Source organism: Schistocerca gregaria, chromosome 10, assembly GCF_023897955.1.
Source record: "Schistocerca gregaria isolate iqSchGreg1 chromosome 10, iqSchGreg1.2, whole genome shotgun sequence".
Classification (NCBI taxonomy): Eukaryota; Metazoa; Arthropoda; class Insecta; order Orthoptera; family Acrididae; genus Schistocerca; species Schistocerca gregaria.
In genome coordinates, this window is record NC_064929.1 from 60,093,622 (window position 1) to 60,111,636 (window position 18,015).

The following is an 18,015-nucleotide window of genomic DNA, read 5'->3' on the forward strand; positions in this document are numbered from 1 at the left end:
GCGAAGCGAACGCTCTACCATCTGAGCTACGCCCCAGGCACGACCAAACTGCGCTATTCCCCATTCTTTGCGACTCTGATGCGCACGGACACGATGGTTGGTTGGTTTGTAGCGGTGAAGGGAGCAGAGTACAAAGGCGCGGACACGTTCATATACACAAAAGTTCCAAGTAGTTTCGATGCTCTGGTATTACAAATGCAAATTCCGTCTGTTTTTAACGTCTTAAATTGAAAGAGCCGTCACAAATTGCTCCGTTTTCACTCCTTGTCGACAATCATACAGCACCTGAGGTAACAAACACATCTCGAGCCCCATTGTGCACTCCATTATTCATGCCAACTCAGTGCCTCGCTCTTTACTACTGTGTACTAATCTTGTCGTCCAACTGCAAAACACTGGGCCACAACAAGTTTCCGCGTCTCCATTGCACTGCGCATACTACAAAACGCTCCCCAAACTTGGCACTCACCCACGCAGCCGACTTTTCCGACTTTCCACGACGCTCACGCTAGTGACAGCATTATTTATAGTTCGACGTCGCGCCAAAGCGAATGAGCACATTTCGCCTACGGCTTAGGCAGCCCTCCTAGTGTGGCTGCTCGTTGTCTGCAGGCAGCGAGGGTCTGCTAGCTTCCTGTGTTCGCACCTATGTCACCTGTGCTTGCTTGTCAGAGACAGACTATCGCAAAACATACAACTCACTCCATGAATTGATTGCTACGGCATCTGTTATCAGCAGTCACAACTAGCAACACCAGTAGCAGCCGACTGCACGCAAAGTGTAGGAATGTGCAGTGGGATTGACGTGAACTCGGCGCAAGGCAGATCTTTCCGACATAGGCTTGAGAATCTTACGGGAACACTTGTACTGTTTCTAAATAAAGTGTAGGCGTGGGAGGAGGGTGCTTCCCGCGCACTAATAACAGCACGCTTGCCAATTGTGGATGGTAATCATTCGCTTGTATCTTCCTAGACACATCTGCAGGCTGAGAATTATTCCACTTGCATGGCAAGGTGCGCATGTAGGTGTGTTAAAAATTCTGGAGGCACTGGGTATTGATCCCACTACCTCAAGCTTACTAAGCGAGCGCTCTACCATCTAAGCTACGCCCGCCGCCCCGAAGACTAATGGTGCTACATACAGCCATATAGAAGACACAGACCCTTGCACTCCCATTATTCAGTAGACAAACACTACTCTCTATGTATCCGTTAGGGTGTCTTTCAGGTTTCGTGCATTCTGTATCGAATCGTAGTTGGCCACACTGAAAGTGGCACGTATAACGTCGAAAATAGAGTTCGGACACCGCTCTGAGTAAGACGAAGGTGTTGTCCACCCTCTAGACTTCAATGAGGTTAAGCCGTGATACCTAAGACAGATCTGCACTCGATGACACCTCGATTACAGCCGGTCCCCACACTTACATCTTGCTCTCCTTACGTCAGTATACATCATATCAGTTTGTGACGCTGGCTTTGCAACATCTTGCGTGCCTTTAGGTTCGCCGCGACCAACACTTACAATGCACTGCCCACAAAAAATTGAGGTGCCGCGGCTTGAACCCTGCACCTTTCTCATGCGAAGCGAACGCTCTACCATATGAGCTACGCCCCAGGCACGACCAAACTGCGCTATTCCCCATTCTTTGCGACTCTGATGCGCACGGACACGATGGTTGGTTGGTTTGTAGCGGTGAAGGGAGCAGAGTACAAAGGCGCGGACACGTTCATATACACAAAAGTTCCAAGTAGTTTCGATGCTCTGGTATTACAAATGCAAATTCCGTCTGTTTTTAACGTCTTAAATTGAAAGAGCCGTCACAAATAGCTCCGTTTTCACTCCTTGTCGACAATCATACAGCACCTGAGGTAACAAACACATCTCGAGCCCCATTGTGCACTCCATTATTCATGCCAACTCAGTGCCTCGCTATTTACTACTGTGTACTAATCTAGTCGTCCAACTGCAAAACACTGGGCCACAACAAGTTTCCGCGTCTCCATTGCACTGCGCATACTACAAAACGCTCCCCAAACTTGGCACTCACCCACGCAGCCGACTTTTCCGACTTTCCACGACGATCACGCAACGCTCACGCTAGTGACAGCATTATTTATAGTTCGACGTCGCGCCAAAGCGAATGAGCACATTTCGCCTACGGCTTAGGCAGCCCTCCTAGTGTGGCTGCTCGGTGTCTGCAGGCAGCGAGGGTCTGCTAGCTTCCTGTGTTCGCACCTATGTCACCTGTGCTTGCTTGTCAGAGACAGACTATCGCAAAACATACAACTCACTCCATGAATTGATTGCTACGGCATCTGTTATCAGCAGTCACAACTAGCAACACCAGTAGCAGCCGACTGCACGCAAAGAATAGGAATGTGCAGTGGGATTTACGTGAACTCGGCGCAAGGCAGATCTTTCCGACATAGGCTTGAGAATCTTACGGGAACACTTGTACTGTTTCTAAATAAAGTGTAGGCGTGGGAGGAGGGTGCTTCCCGCGCACTAATAACAGCACGCTTGCCAATTGTGGATGCTAATCATTCGCTTGTATCTTCCTAGACACATCTGCAGGCTGAGAATTATTCCACTTGCATGGCAAGGTGCGCATGTAGGTGTGTTAAAAATTCTGGAGGCACTGGGTATTGATTCCAGTACCTCACGCTTACTAAGCGAGCGCTCTACCATCTGAGCTACGCCCGCCCCCCACGAAGACTAATGGTGCTACATACAGCCATATAGACGACACAGACCCTTGCACTCCCATTATTCAGCAGACAAACACTACTCTCTATGTATCCGTTAGGGTGTACTTCAGGTTTCGTGCATTCTGTATCGAATCGTAGTTGGCCACACTGAAAGTGGCACGTATAACGTCGAAAATAGAGTTCGGACACCGCTCTGAGTAAGACGAAGGTGTTGTCCACCCTCTAGACTTCAATGAGGTTAAGCCGTGATACCTAAGACAGATCTGCACTCGATGACACCTCGATTACAGCCGGTCCCCACACTTACATCTTGCTCTCCTTACGTCAGTATACATCATATCATTTTGTGACGCTGGCTTTGCAACATCTTGCGTGCCTTTAGGTTCGCCGCGACCAACACTTACAAATTCACTGCCCACAAAAAATTGAGGCGCCGCGGCTTGAACCCTGCACCTTTCTCATGCGAAGCGAACGCTCTACCATCTGAGCTACGCCCCAGGCACGACCAAACTGCGCTATTCCCCATTCTTTGCGACTCTGATGCGCACGGACACGATGGTTGGTTGGTTTGTAGCGGTGAAGGGAGCAGAGTACAAAGGCGCGGACACGTTCATATACACAAAAGTTCCAAGTAGTTTCGATGCTCTGGTATTACAAATGCAAATTCCGTCTGTTTTTAACGTCTTAAATTGAAAGAGCCGTCACAAATTGCTCCGTTTTCACTCCTTGTCGACAATCATACAGCACCTGAGGTAACAAACACATCTCGAGCCCCATTGTGCACTCCATTATTCATGCCAACTCAGTGCCTCGCTCTTTACTACTGTGTACTAATCTTGTCGTCCAACTGCAAAACACTGGGCCACAACAAGTTTCCGCGTCTCCATTGCACTGCGCATACTACAAAACGCTCCCCAAACTTGGCACTCACCCACGCAGCCGACTTTTCCGACTTTCCACGACGCTCACGCTAGTGACAGCATTATTTATAGTTCGACGTCGCGCCAAAGCGAATGAGCACATTTCGCCTACGGCTTAGGCCGCCCTCCTAGAGTGGCTGCTCGGTGTCTGCAGGCAGCGAGGGTCTGCTAGCTTCCTGTGTTCGCACCTATGTCACCTGTGCTTGCTTGTCAGAGACAGACTATCGCAAAACATACAACTCACTCCATGAATTGATTGCTACGGCATCTGTTATCAGCAGTCACAACTAGCAGCACCAGTAGCAGCCGACTGCACGCAAAGAATAGGAATGTGCAGTGGGATTTACGTGAACTCGGCGCAAGGAAGATCTTTCCGACATAGGCTTGAGAATCTTACGGGAACACTTGTACTGTTTCTAAATAAAGTGTAGGCGTGGGAGGAGGGTGCTTCCCACGCACTAATAACAGCACGCTTGCCAATTGTGGATGCTAATCATTCGCTTGTATCTTCCTAGACACATCTGCAGGCTGAGAATTATTCCACTTGCATGGCAAGGTGCGCATGTAGGTGTGTTAAAAATTCTGGAGGCACTGGGTATTGATCCCAGTACCTCACGCTTACTAAGCGAGCGCTCTACCATCTGAGCTACGCCCGCCCCCCCGAAGACTAATGGTGCTACATACAGCCATATAGAAGACACAGACCCTTGCACTCCCATTATTCAGCAGACAAACACTACTCTCTATGTATCCGTTAGGGTGTCTTTCAGGTTTCGTGCATTCTGTATCGAATCGTAGTTGGCCACACTGAAAGTGGCACGTATAACGTTGAAAATAGAGTTCGGACACCGCTCTGAGTAAGACGAACGTGTTGTCCACCCTCTAGACTTCAATGAGGTTAAGCCGTGATACCTAAGACAGATCTGCACTCGATGACACCTCGATTACAGCCGGTCCCCACACTTACATCTTGCTCTCCTTACGTCAGTATACATCATATCAGTTTGTGACGCTGGCTTTGCAACATCTTGCGTGCCTTTAGGTTCGCCGCGACCAACACCCACAATGCACTGCACACAAAAAATTGAGGCGCCGCGGCTTGAACCCTGCACCTTTCTCATGCGAAGCGAACGCTCTACCATCTGCGCTACGCCCCAGGCACGACCAAACTGCGCTATTCCCCATTCTTTGCGACTCTGATGCGCACGGACACGATGGTTGGTTGGTTTGTAGCGGTGAAGGGAGCAGAGTACAAAGGCGCGGACACGTTCATATACACAAAGGTTCCAAGTAGTTTCGATGCTCTGGTATTACAAATGCAAATTCCGTCTGTTTTTAACGTCTTAAATTGAAAGAGCCGTCACAAATTGCTCCGTTTTCACTCCTTGTCGACAATCATACAGCACCTGAGGTAACAAACACATCTCGAGCCCCATTGTGCACTCCATTATTCATGCCAACTCAGTGCCTCGCTCTTTACTACTGTGTACTAATCTTGTCGTCCAACTGCAAAACACTGGGCCACAACAAGTTTCCGCGTCTCCATTGCACTGCGCATACTACAAAACGCTCCCCAAACTTGGCACTCACCCACGCAGCCGACTTTTCCGACTTTCCACGACGCTCACGCTAGTGACAGCATTATTTATAGTTCGACGTCGCGCCAAAGCGAATGAGCACATTTCGCCTACGGCTTAGGCCGCCCTCCTAGAGTGGCTGCTCGGTGTCTGCAGGCAGCGAGGGTCTGCTAGCTTCCTGTGTTCGCACCTATGTCACCTGTGCTTGCTTGTCAGAGACAGACTATCGCAAAACATACAACTCACTCCATGAATTGATTGCTACGGCATCTGTTATCAGCAGTCACAACTAGCAACACCAGTAGCAGCCGACTGCACGCAAAGAATAGGAATGTGCAGTGGGATTTACGTGAACTCGGCGCAAGGCAGATCTTTCCGACATAGGCTTCAGAATCTTACGGGAACACTTGTACTGTTTCTAAATAAAGTGTAGGCGTGGGAGGAGGGTGCTTCCCGCGCACTAATAACAGCACGCTTGCCAATTGTGGATGGTAATCATTCGCTTGTATCTTCCTAGACACATCTGCAGGCTGAGAATTATTCCACTTGCATGGCAAGGTGCGCATGTAGGTGTGTTAAAAATTCTGGAGGCACTGGGTATTGATCCCACTACCTCAAGCTTACTAAGCGAGCGCTCTACCATCTGAGCTACGCCCGCCCCCCCGAAGACTAATGGTGCTACATACTGCCATATAGAAGACACAGACCCTTGCACTCCCATTATTCAGCAGACAAACACTACTCTCTATGTATCCGTTAGGGTGTACTTCAGGTTTCGTGCATTCTGTATCGAATCGTAGTTGGCCACACTGAAAGTGGCACGTATAACGTCGAAAATAGAGTTCGGACACCGCTCTGAGTAAGACGAACGTGTTGTCCACCCTCTAGACTTCAATGAGGTTAAGCCGTGATACCTAAGACAGATCTGCACTCGATGACACCTCGATTACAGCCGGTCCCCACACTTACATCTTGCTCTCCTTACGTCAGTATACATCATATCAGTTTGTGACGCTGGCTTTGCAACATCTTGCGTGCCTTTAGGTTCGCCGCGACCAACACTTACAATGCACTGCCCACAAAAAATTGAGGCGCCGCGGCTTGAACCCTGCACCTTTCTCATGCGAAGCGAACGCTGTACCATCTGAGCTACGCCCCAGGCACGACTAAACTGCGCTATTCCCCATTCTTTGCGACTCTGATGCGCACGGACACGATGGTTGGTTGGTTTGTAGCGGTGAAGGGAGCAGAGTACAAAGGCGCGGACACGTTCATATACACAAAAGTTCCAAGTAGTTTCGATGCTCTGGTATTACAAATGCAAATTCCGTCTGTTTTTAACGTCTTAAATTGAAAGAGCCGTCACAAATAGCTCCGTTTTCACTCCTTGTCGACAATCATACAGCACCTGAGGTAACAAACACATCTCGAGCCCCATTGTGCACTCCATTATTCATGCCAACTCAGTGCCTCGCTCTTTACTACTGTGTACTAATCTTGTCGTCCAACTGCAAAACACTGGGCCACAACAAGTTTCCGCGTCTCCATTGCACTGCGCATACTACAAAACTCTCCCCAAACTTGGCACTCACCCACGCAGCCGACTTTTCCGACTTTCCACGACGCTCACGCTAGTGACAGCATTATTTATAGTTCGACGTCACGCCAAAGCGAATGAGCACATTTCGCCTACGGCTTAGGCAGCCCTCCTAGAGTGGCTGCTCGGTGTCTGCAGGCAGCGAGGGTCTGCTAGCTTCCTGTGTTCGCACCTATGTCACCTGTGCTTGCTTGTCAGAGACAGACTATCGCAAAACATACAACTCACTCCATGAATTGATTGCTACGGCATCTGTTATCAGCAGTCACAACTAGCAACACCAGTAGCAGCCGACTGCACGCAAAGAATAGGAATGTGCAGTGGGATTTACGTGAACTCGGCGCAAGGCAGATCTTTCCGACATAGGCTTGAGAATCTTACGGGAACACTTGTACTGTTTCTAAATAAAGTGTAGGCGTGGGAGGAGGGTGCTTCCCGCGCACTAATAACAGCACGCTTGCCAATTGTGGATGCTAATCATTCGCTTGTATCTTCCTAGACACATCTGCAGGCTGAGAATTATTCCACTTGCATGGCAAGGTGCGCATGTAGGTGTGTTAAAAATTCTGGAGGCACTGGGTATTGATTCCAGTACCTCACGCTTACTAAGCGAGCGCTCTACCATCTGAGCTACGCCCGCCCCCCCGAAGACTAATGGTGCTACATACAGCCATATAGAAGACACAGACCCTTGCACTCCCATTATTCAGCAGACAAACACTACTCTCTATGTATCCGTTAGGGTGTCTTTCAGGTTTCGTGCATTCTGTATCGAATCGTAGTTGGCCACACTGAAAGTGGCACGTATAACGTCGAAAATAGAGTTCGGACACCGCTCTGAGTAAGACGAACGTGTTGTCCACCCTCTAGACTTCAATGAGGTTAAGCCGTGATACCTAAGACAGATCTGCACTCGATGACACCTCGATTACAGCCGGTCCCCACACTTACATCTTGCTCTCCTTACGTCAGTATACATCATATCAGTTTGTGACGCTGGCTTTGCAACATCTTGCGTGCCTTTAGGTTCGCCGCGACCAACACCCACAATGCACTGCACACAAAAAATTGAGGCGCCGCGGCTTGAACCCTGCACCTTTCTCATGCGAAGCGAACGCTCTACCATCTGAGCTACGCCCCAGGCACGACCAAACTGCGCTATTCCCCATTCTTTGCGACTCTGATGCGCACGGACACGATGGTTGGTTGGTTTGTAGCGGTGAAGGGAGCAGAGTACAAAGGCGCGGACACGTTCATATACACAAAAGTTCCAAGTAGTTTCGATGCTCTGGTATTACAAATGCAAATTCCGTCTGTTTTTAACGTCTTAAATTGAAAGAGCCGTCACAAATTGCTCCGTTTTCACTCCTTGTCGACAATCATACAGCACCTGAGGTAACAAACACATCTCGAGCCCCATTGTGCACTCCATTATTCATGCCAACTCAGTGCCTCGCTCTTTACTACTGTGTACTAATCTTGTCGTCCAACTGCAAAACACTGGGCCACAACAAGTTTCCGCGTCTCCATTGCACTGCGCATACTACAAAACGCTCCCCAAACTTGGCACTCACCCACGCAGCCGACTTTTCCGACTTTCCACGACGCTCACGCTAGAGACAGCATTATTTATAGTTCGACGTCGCGCCAAAGCGAATGAGCACATTTCGCCTACGGCTTAGGCCGCCCTCCTAGAGTGGCTGCTCGGTGTCTGCAGGCAGCGAGGGTCTGCTAGCTTCCTGTGTTCGCACCTATGTCACCTGTGCTTGCTTGTCAGAGACAGACTATCGCAAAACATACAACTCACTCCATGAATTGATTGCTACGGCATCTGTTATCAGCAGTCACAACTAGCAACACCAGTAGCAGCCGACTGCACGCAAAGAATAGGAATGTGCAGTGGGATTTACGTGAACTCGGCGCAAGGCAGATCTTTCCGACATAGGCTTGAGAATCTTACGGGAACACTTGTACTGTTTCTAAATAAAGTGGTGGCGTGGGAGGAGGGTGCTTCCCGCGCACTAATAACAGCACGCTTGCCAATTGTGGATGCTAATCATTCGCTTGTATCTTCCTAGACACATCTGCAGGCTGAGAATTATTCCACTTGCATGGCAAGGTGCGCATGTAGGTGTGCTAAAAATTCTGGAGGCACTGGGTATTGATCCCACTACCTCAAGCTTACTAAGCGAGCGCTCTACCATCTGAGCTACGCCCGCCCCCCCGAAGACTAATGGTGCTACATACAGCCATATAGACGACACAGACCCTTGCACTCCCATTATTCAGCAGACAAACACTACTCTCTATGTATCCGTTAGGGTGTACTTCAGGTTTCGTGCATTCTGTATCGAATCGTAGTTGGCCACACTGAAAGTGGCACGTATAACGTCGAAAATAGAGTTCGGACACCGCTCTGAGTAAGACGAAGGTGTTGTCCACCCTCTAGACTTCAATGAGGTTAAGCCGTGATACCTAAGACAGATCTGCACTCGATGACACCTCGATTACAGCCGGTCCCCACACTTACATCTTGCTCTCCTTACGTCAGTATACATCATATCAGTTTGTGACGCTGGCTTTGCAACATCTTGCGTGCCTTTAGGTTCGCCGCGACCAACACTTACAAATTCACTGCCCACAAAAAATTGAGGCGCCGCGGCTTGAACCCTGCACCTTTCTCATGCGAAGCGAACGCTCTACAATCTGAGCTACGCCCCAGGCACGACCAAACTGCGCTATTCCCCATTCTTTGCGACTCTGATGCGCACGGACACGATGGTTGGTTGGTTTGTAGCGGTGAAGGGAGCAGAGTACAAAGGCGCGGACACGTTCATATACACAAAAGTTCCAAGTAGTTTCGATGCTCTGGTATTACAAATGCAAATTCCGTCTGTTTTTAACGTCTTAAATTGAAAGAGCCGTCACAAATTGCTCCGTTTTCACTCCTTGTCGACAATCATACAGCACCTGAGGTAACAAACACATCTCGAGCCCCATTGTGCACTCCATTATTCATGCCAACTCAGTGCCTCGCTCTTTACTACTGTGTACTAATCTTGTCGTCCAACTGCAAAACACTGGGCCACAACAAGTTTCCGCGTCTCCATTGCACTGCGCATACTACAAAACGCTCCCCAAACTTGGCACTCACCTACGCAGCCGACTTTTCCGACTTTCCACGACGCTCACGCAACGCTCACGCTAGTGACAGCATTATTTATAGTTCGACGTCGCGCCAAAGCGAATGAGCACATTTCGCCTACGGCTTAGGCAGCCCTCCTAGTGTGGCTGCTCGGTGTCTGCAGGCAGCGAGGGTCTGCTAGCTTCCTGTGTTCGCACCTATGTCACCTGTGCTTGCTTGTCAGAGAAAGACTATCGCAAAACATACAACTCACTCCATGAATTGATTGCTACGGCATCTGTTATCAGCAGTCACAACTAGCAACACCAGTAGCAGCCGACTGCACGCAAAGAATAGGAATGTGCAGTGGGATTTACGTGAACTCGGCGCAAGGCAGAACTTTCCGACATAGGCTTGAGAATCTTACGGGAACACTTGTACTGTTTCTAAATAAAGTGTAGGCGTGGGAGGAGGGTGCTTCCCGCGCACTAATAACAGCACGCTTGCCAATTGTGGATGGTAATCATTCGCTTGTATCTTCCTAGACACATCTGCAGGCTGAGAATTATTCCACTTGCATGGCAAGGTGCGCATGTAGGTGTGTTAAAAATTCTGGAGGCACTGGGTATTGATTCCAGTACCTCACGCTTACTAAGCGAGCGCTCTACCATCTGAGCTACGCCCGCCCCCCACGAAGACTAATGGTGCTACATACAGCCATATAGACGACACAGACCCTTGCACTCCCATTATTCAGCAGACAAACACTACTCTCTATGTATCCGTTAGGGTGTACTTCAGGTTTCGTGCATTGTGTATCGAATCGTAGTTGGCCACACTGAAAGTGGCACGTATAACGTCGAAAATAGAGTTCGGACACCGCTCTGAGTAAGACGAACGTGTTGTCCACCCTCTAGACTTCAATGAGGTTAAGCCGTGATACCTAAGACAGATCTGCACTCGATGACACCTCGATTACAGCCGGTCCCCACACTTACATCTTGCTCTCCTTACGTCAGTATACATCATATCAGTTTGTGACGCTGGCTTTGCAACATCTTGCGTGCCTTTAGGTTCGCCGCGACCAACACTTACAAATTCACCGCCCACAAAAAATTGAGGCGCCGCGGCTTGAACCCTGCACCTTTCTCATGCGAAGCGAACGCTCTACCATCTGAGCTACGCCCCAGGCACGACGAAACTGCGCTATTCCCCATTCTTTGCGACTCTGATGCGCACGGACACGATGGTTGGTTGGTTTGTAGCGGTGAAGGGAGCAGAGTACAAAGGCGCGGACACGTTCATATACACAAAAGTTCCAAGTAGTTTCGATGCTCTGGTATTACAAATGCAAATTCCGTCTGTTTTTAACGTCTTAAATTGAAAGAGCCGTCACAAATTGCTCCGTTTTCACTCCTTGTCGACAATCATACAGCACCTGAGGTAACAAACACATCTCGAGCCCCATTGTGCACTCCATTATTCATGCCAACTCAGTGCCTCGCTCTTTACTACTGTGTACTAATCTTGTCGTCCAACTGCAAAACACTGGGCCACAACAAGTTTCCGCGTCTCCATTGCACTGCGCATACTACAAAACGCTCCCCAAACTTGGCACTCACCCACGCAGCCGACTTTTCCGACTTTCCACGACGCTCACGCTAGTGACAGCATTATTTATAGTTCGACGTCGCGCCAAAGCGAATGAGCACATTTCGCCTACGGCTTAGGCCGCCCTCCTAGAGTGGCTACTCGGTGTCTGCAGGCAGCGAGGGTCTGCTAGCTTCCTGTGTTCGCACCTATGTCACCTGTGCTTGCTTGTCAGAGACAGACTATCGCAAAACATACAACTCACTCCATGAATTGATTGCTACGGCATCTGTTATCAGCAGTCACAACTAGCAACACCAGTAGCAGCCGACTGCACGCAAAGAATAGGAATGTGCAGTGGGATTTACGTGAACTCGGCGCAAGGCAGATCTTTCCGACATAGGCTTGAGAATCTTACGGGAACACTTGTACTGTTTCTAAAAAAAGTGGTGGCGTGGGAGGAGGGTGCTTCCCGCGCACTAATAACAGCACGCTTGCCTATTGTGGATGCTAATCATTCGCTTGTATCTTCCTAGACACATCTGCAGGCTGAGAATTATTCCACTTGCATGGCAAGGTGCGCATGTAGGTGTGTTAAAAATTCTGGAGGCACTGGGTATTGATCCCAGTACCTCTCGCATACTAAGCGAGCGCTCTACCATCTGAGCTACGCCCGCCCCCCCGAAGACTAATGGTGCTACATACAGCCATATAGACGACACAGACCCTTGCACTCCCATTAATCAGCAGACAAACACTACTCTCTATGTATCCGTTAGGGTGTCTTTCAGGTTTCGTGCATTCTGTATCGAATCGTAGTTGGCCACACTGAAAGTGGCACGTATAACGTCGAAAATAGAGTTCGGACACCGCTCTGAGTAAGACGAACGTGTTGTCCACCCTCTAGACTTCAATGAGGTTAAGCCGTGATACCTAAGACAGATCTGCACTCGATGACACCTCGATTACAGCCGGTCCCCACACTTACATCTTGCTCTCCTTACGTCAGTATACATCATATCAGTTTGTGACGCTGGCTTTGCAACATCTTGCGTGCCTTTAGGTTCGCCGCGACCAACACTTACAATGCACTGACCACAAAAAATTGGGGCGCCGCGGCTTGAACCCTGCACCTTTCTCATGCGAAGCGAACGCTCTACCATCTCAGCTACGCCCAAGGCACGACGAAACTGCGCTATTCCCCATTCTTTGCGACTCTGATGCGCACGGACACGATGGTTGGTTGGTTTGTAGCGGTGAAGGGAGCAGAGTACAAAGGCGCGGACACGTTCATATACACAAAAGTTCCAAGTAGTTTCGATGCTCTGGTATTACAAATGCAAATTCCGTCTGTTTTTAACGTCTTAAATTGAAAGAGCCGTCACAAATTGCTCCGTTTTCACTCCTTGTCGACAATCATACAGCACCTGAGGTAACAAACACATCTCGAGCCCCATTGTGCACTCCATTATTCATGCCAACTCAGTGCCTCGCTCTTTACTACTGTGTACTAATCTTGTCGTCCAACTGCAAAACACTGGGCCACAACAAGTTTCCGCGTCTCCATTGCACTGCGCATACTACAAAACGCTCCCCAAACTTGGCACTCACCCACGCAGCCGACTTTTCCGACTTTCCACGACGCTCACGCTAGTGACAGCATTATTTATAGTTCGACGTCGCGCCAAAGCGAATGAGCACATTTCGCCTACGGCTTAGGCAGCCCTCCTAGTGTGGCTGCTCGTTGTCTGCAGGCAGCGAGGGTCTGCTAGCTTCCTGTGTTCGCACCTATGTCACCTGTGCTTGCTTGTCAGAGACAGACTATCGCAAAACATACAACTCACTCCATGAATTGATTGCTACGGCATCTGTTATCAGCAGTCACAACTAGCAACACCAGTAGCAGCCGACTGCACGCAAAGTGTAGGAATGTGCAGTGGGATTGACGTGAACTCGGCGCAAGGCAGATCTTTCCGACATAGGCTTGAGAATCTTACGGGAACACTTGTACTGTTTCTAAATAAAGTGTAGGCGTGGGAGGAGGGTGCTTCCCGCGCACTAATAACAGCACGCTTGCCAATTGTGGATGGTAATCATTCGCTTGTATCTTCCTAGACACATCTGCAGGCTGAGAATTATTCCACTTGCATGGCAAGGTGCGCATGTAGGTGTGTTAAAAATTCTGGAGGCACTGGGTATTGATCCCACTACCTCAAGCTTACTAAGCGAGCGCTCTACCATCTAAGCTACGCCCGCCGCCCCGAAGACTAATGGTGCTACATACAGCCATATAGAAGACACAGACCCTTGCACTCCCATTATTCAGTAGACAAACACTACTCTCTATGTATCCGTTAGGGTGTCTTTCAGGTTTCGTGCATTCTGTATCGAATCGTAGTTGGCCACACTGAAAGTGGCACGTATAACGTCGAAAATAGAGTTCGGACACCGCTCTGAGTAAGACGAAGGTGTTGTCCACCCTCTAGACTTCAATGAGGTTAAGCCGTGATACCTAAGACAGATCTGCACTCGATGACACCTCGATTACAGCCGGTCCCCACACTTACATCTTGCTCTCCTTACGTCAGTATACATCATATCAGTTTGTGACGCTGGCTTTGCAACATCTTGCGTGCCTTTAGGTTCGCCGCGACCAACACTTACAATGCACTGCCCACAAAAAATTGAGGTGCCGCGGCTTGAACCCTGCACCTTTCTCATGCGAAGCGAACGCTCTACCATATGAGCTACGCCCCAGGCACGACCAAACTGCGCTATTCCCCATTCTTTGCGACTCTGATGCGCACGGACACGATGGTTGGTTGGTTTGTAGCGGTGAAGGGAGCAGAGTACAAAGGCGCGGACACGTTCATATACACAAAAGTTCCAAGTAGTTTCGATGCTCTGGTATTACAAATGCAAATTCCGTCTGTTTTTAACGTCTTAAATTGAAAGAGCCGTCACAAATAGCTCCGTTTTCACTCCTTGTCGACAATCATACAGCACCTGAGGTAACAAACACATCTCGAGCCCCATTGTGCACTCCATTATTCATGCCAACTCAGTGCCTCGCTATTTACTACTGTGTACTAATCTAGTCGTCCAACTGCAAAACACTGGGCCACAACAAGTTTCCGCGTCTCCATTGCACTGCGCATACTACAAAACGCTCCCCAAACTTGGCACTCACCCACGCAGCCGACTTTTCCGACTTTCCACGACGCTCACGCTAGTGACAGCATTATTTATAGTTCGACGTCGCGCCAAAGCGAATGAGCACATTTCGCCTACGGCTTAGGCAGCCCTCCTAGTGTGGCTGCTCGGTGTCTGCAGGCAGCGAGGGTCTGCTAGCTTCCTGTGTTCGCACCTATGTCACCTGTGCTTGCTTGTCAGAGACAGACTATCGCAAAACATACAACTCACTCCATGAATTGATTGCTACGGCATCTGTTATCAGCAGTCACAACTAGCAGCACCAGTAGCAGCCGACTGCACGCAAAGAATAGGAATGTGCAGTGGGATTTACGTGAACTCGGCGCAAGGAAGATCTTTCCGACATAGGCTTGAGAATCTTACGGGAACACTTGTACTGTTTCTAAATAAAGTGTAGGCGTGGGAGGAGGGTGCTTCCCACGCACTAATAACAGCACGCTTGCCAATTGTGGATGCTAATCATTCGCTTGTATCTTCCTAGACACATCTGCAGGCTGAGAATTATTCCACTTGCATGGCAAGGTGCGCATGTAAGTGTGTTAAAAATTCTGGAGGCACTGGGTATTGATCCCAGTACCTCACGCTTACTAAGCGAGCGCTCTACCATCTGAGCTACGCCCGCCCCCCCCGAAGACTAATGGTGCTACATACAGCCATATAGAAGACACAGACCCTTGCACTCCCATTATTCAGCAGACAAACACTACTCTCTATGTATCCGTTAGGGTGTCTTTCAGGTTTCGTGCATTCTGTATCGAATCGTAGTTGGCCACACTGAAAGTGGCACGTATAACGTCGAAAATAGAGTTCGGACACCGCTCTGAGTAAGACGAACGTGTTGTCCACCCTCTAGACTTCAATGAGGTTAAGCCGTGATACCTAAGACAGATCTGCACTCGATGACACCTCGATTACAGCCGGTCCCCACACTTACATCTTGCTCTCCTTACGTCAGTATACATCATATCAGTTTGTGACGCTGGCTTTGCAACATCTTGAGTGCCTTTAGGTTCGCCGCGACCAACACCCACAATGCACTGCACACAAAAAATTGAGGCGCCGCGGCTTGAACCCTGCACCTTTCTCATGCGAAGCGAACGCTCTACCATCTGCGCTACGCCCCAGGCACGACCAAACTGCGCTATTCCCCATTCTTTGCGACTCTGATGCGCACGGACACGATGGTTGGTTGGTTTGTAGCGGTGAAGGGAGCAGAGTACAAAGGCGCGGACACGTTCATATACACAAAGGTTCCAAGTAGTTTCGATGCTCTGGTATTACAAATGCAAATTCCGTCTGTTTTTAACGTCTTAAATTGAAAGAGCCGTCACAAATTGCTCCGTTTTCACTCCTTGTCGACAATCATACAGCACCTGAGGTAACAAACACATCTCGAGCCCCATTGTGCACTCCATTATTCATGCCAACTCAGTGCCTCGCTCTTTACTACTGTGTACTAATCTTGTCGTCCAACTGCAAAACACTGGGCCACAACAAGTTTCCGCGTCTCCATTGCACTGCGCATACTACAAAACGCTCCCCAAACTTGGCACTCACCCACGCAGCCGACTTTTCCGACTTTCCACGACGCTCACGCTAGTGACAGCATTATTTATAGTTCGACGTCGCGCCAAAGCGAATGAGCACATTTCGCCTACGGCTTAGGCCGCCCTCCTAGAGTGGCTGCTCGGTGTCTGCAGGCAGCGAGGGTCTGCTAGCTTCCTGTGTTCGCACCTATGTCACCTGTGCTTGCTTGTCAGAGACAGACTATCGCAAAACATACAACTCACTCCATGAATTGATTGCTACGGCATCTGTTATCAGCAGTCACAACTAGCAACACCAGTAGCAGCCGACTGCACGCAAAGAATAGGAATGTGCAGTGGGATTTACGTGAACTCGGCGCAAGGCAGATCTTTCCGACATAGGCTTCAGAATCTTACGGGAACACTTGTACTGTTTCTAAATAAAGTGTAGGCGTGGGAGGAGGGTGCTTCCCGCGCACTAATAACAGCACGCTTGCCAATTGTGGATGGTAATCATTCGCTTGTATCTTCCTAGACACATCTGCAGGCTGAGAATTATTCCACTTGCATGGCAAGGTGCGCATGTAGGTGTGTTAAAAATTCTGGAGGCACTGGGTATTGATCCCACTACCTCTACCATCTGAGCTACGCCCGCCCCCCCGAAGACTAATGGTGCTACATACAGCCATATAGAAGACACAGACCCTTGCACTCCCATTATTCAGCAGACAAACACTACTCTCTATGTATCCGTTAGGGTGTACTTCAGGTTTCGTGCATTCTGTATCGAATCGTAGTTGGCCACACTGAAAGTGGCACGTATAACGTCGAAAATAGAGTTCGGACACCGCTCTGAGTAAGACGAACGTGTTGTCCACCCTCTAGACTTCAATGAGGTTAAGCCGTGATACCTAAGACAGATCTGCACTCGATGACACCTCGATTACAGCCGGTCCCCACACTTACATCTTGCTCTCCTTACGTCAGTATACATCATATCAGTTTGTGACGCTGGCTTTGCAACATCTTGCGTGCCTTTAGGTTCGCCGCGACCAACACTTACAATGCACTGCCCACAAAAAATTGAGGCGCCGCGGCTTGAACCCTGCACCTTTCTCATGCGAAGCGAACGCTGTACCATCTGAGCTACGCCCCAGGCACGACTAAACTGCGCTATTCCCCATTCTTTGCGACTCTGATGCGCACGGACACGATGGTTGGTTGGTTTGTAGCGGTGAAGGGAGCAGAGTACAAAGGCGCGGACACGTTCATATACACAAAAGTTCCAAGTAGTTTCGATGCTCTGGTATTACAAATGCAAATTCCGTCTGTTTTTAACGTCTTAAATTGAAAGAGCCGTCACAAATAGCTCCGTTTTCACTCCTTGTCGGCAATCATACAGCACCTGAGGTAACAAACACATCTCGAGCCCCATTGTGCACTCCATTATTCATGCCAACTCAGTGCCTCGCTCTTTACTACTGTGTACTAATCTTGTCGTCCAACTGCAAAACACTGGGCCACAACAAGTTTCCGCGTCTCCATTGCACTGCGCATACTACAAAACTCTCCCCAAACTTGGCACTCACCCACGCAGCCGACTTTTCCGACTTTCCACGACGCTCACGCTAGTGACAGCATTATTTATAGTTCGACGTCACGCCAAAGCGAATGAGCACATTTCGCCTACGGCTTAGGCAGCCCTCCTAGAGTGGCTGCTCGGTGTCTGCAGGCAGCGAGGGTCTGCTAGCTTCCTGTG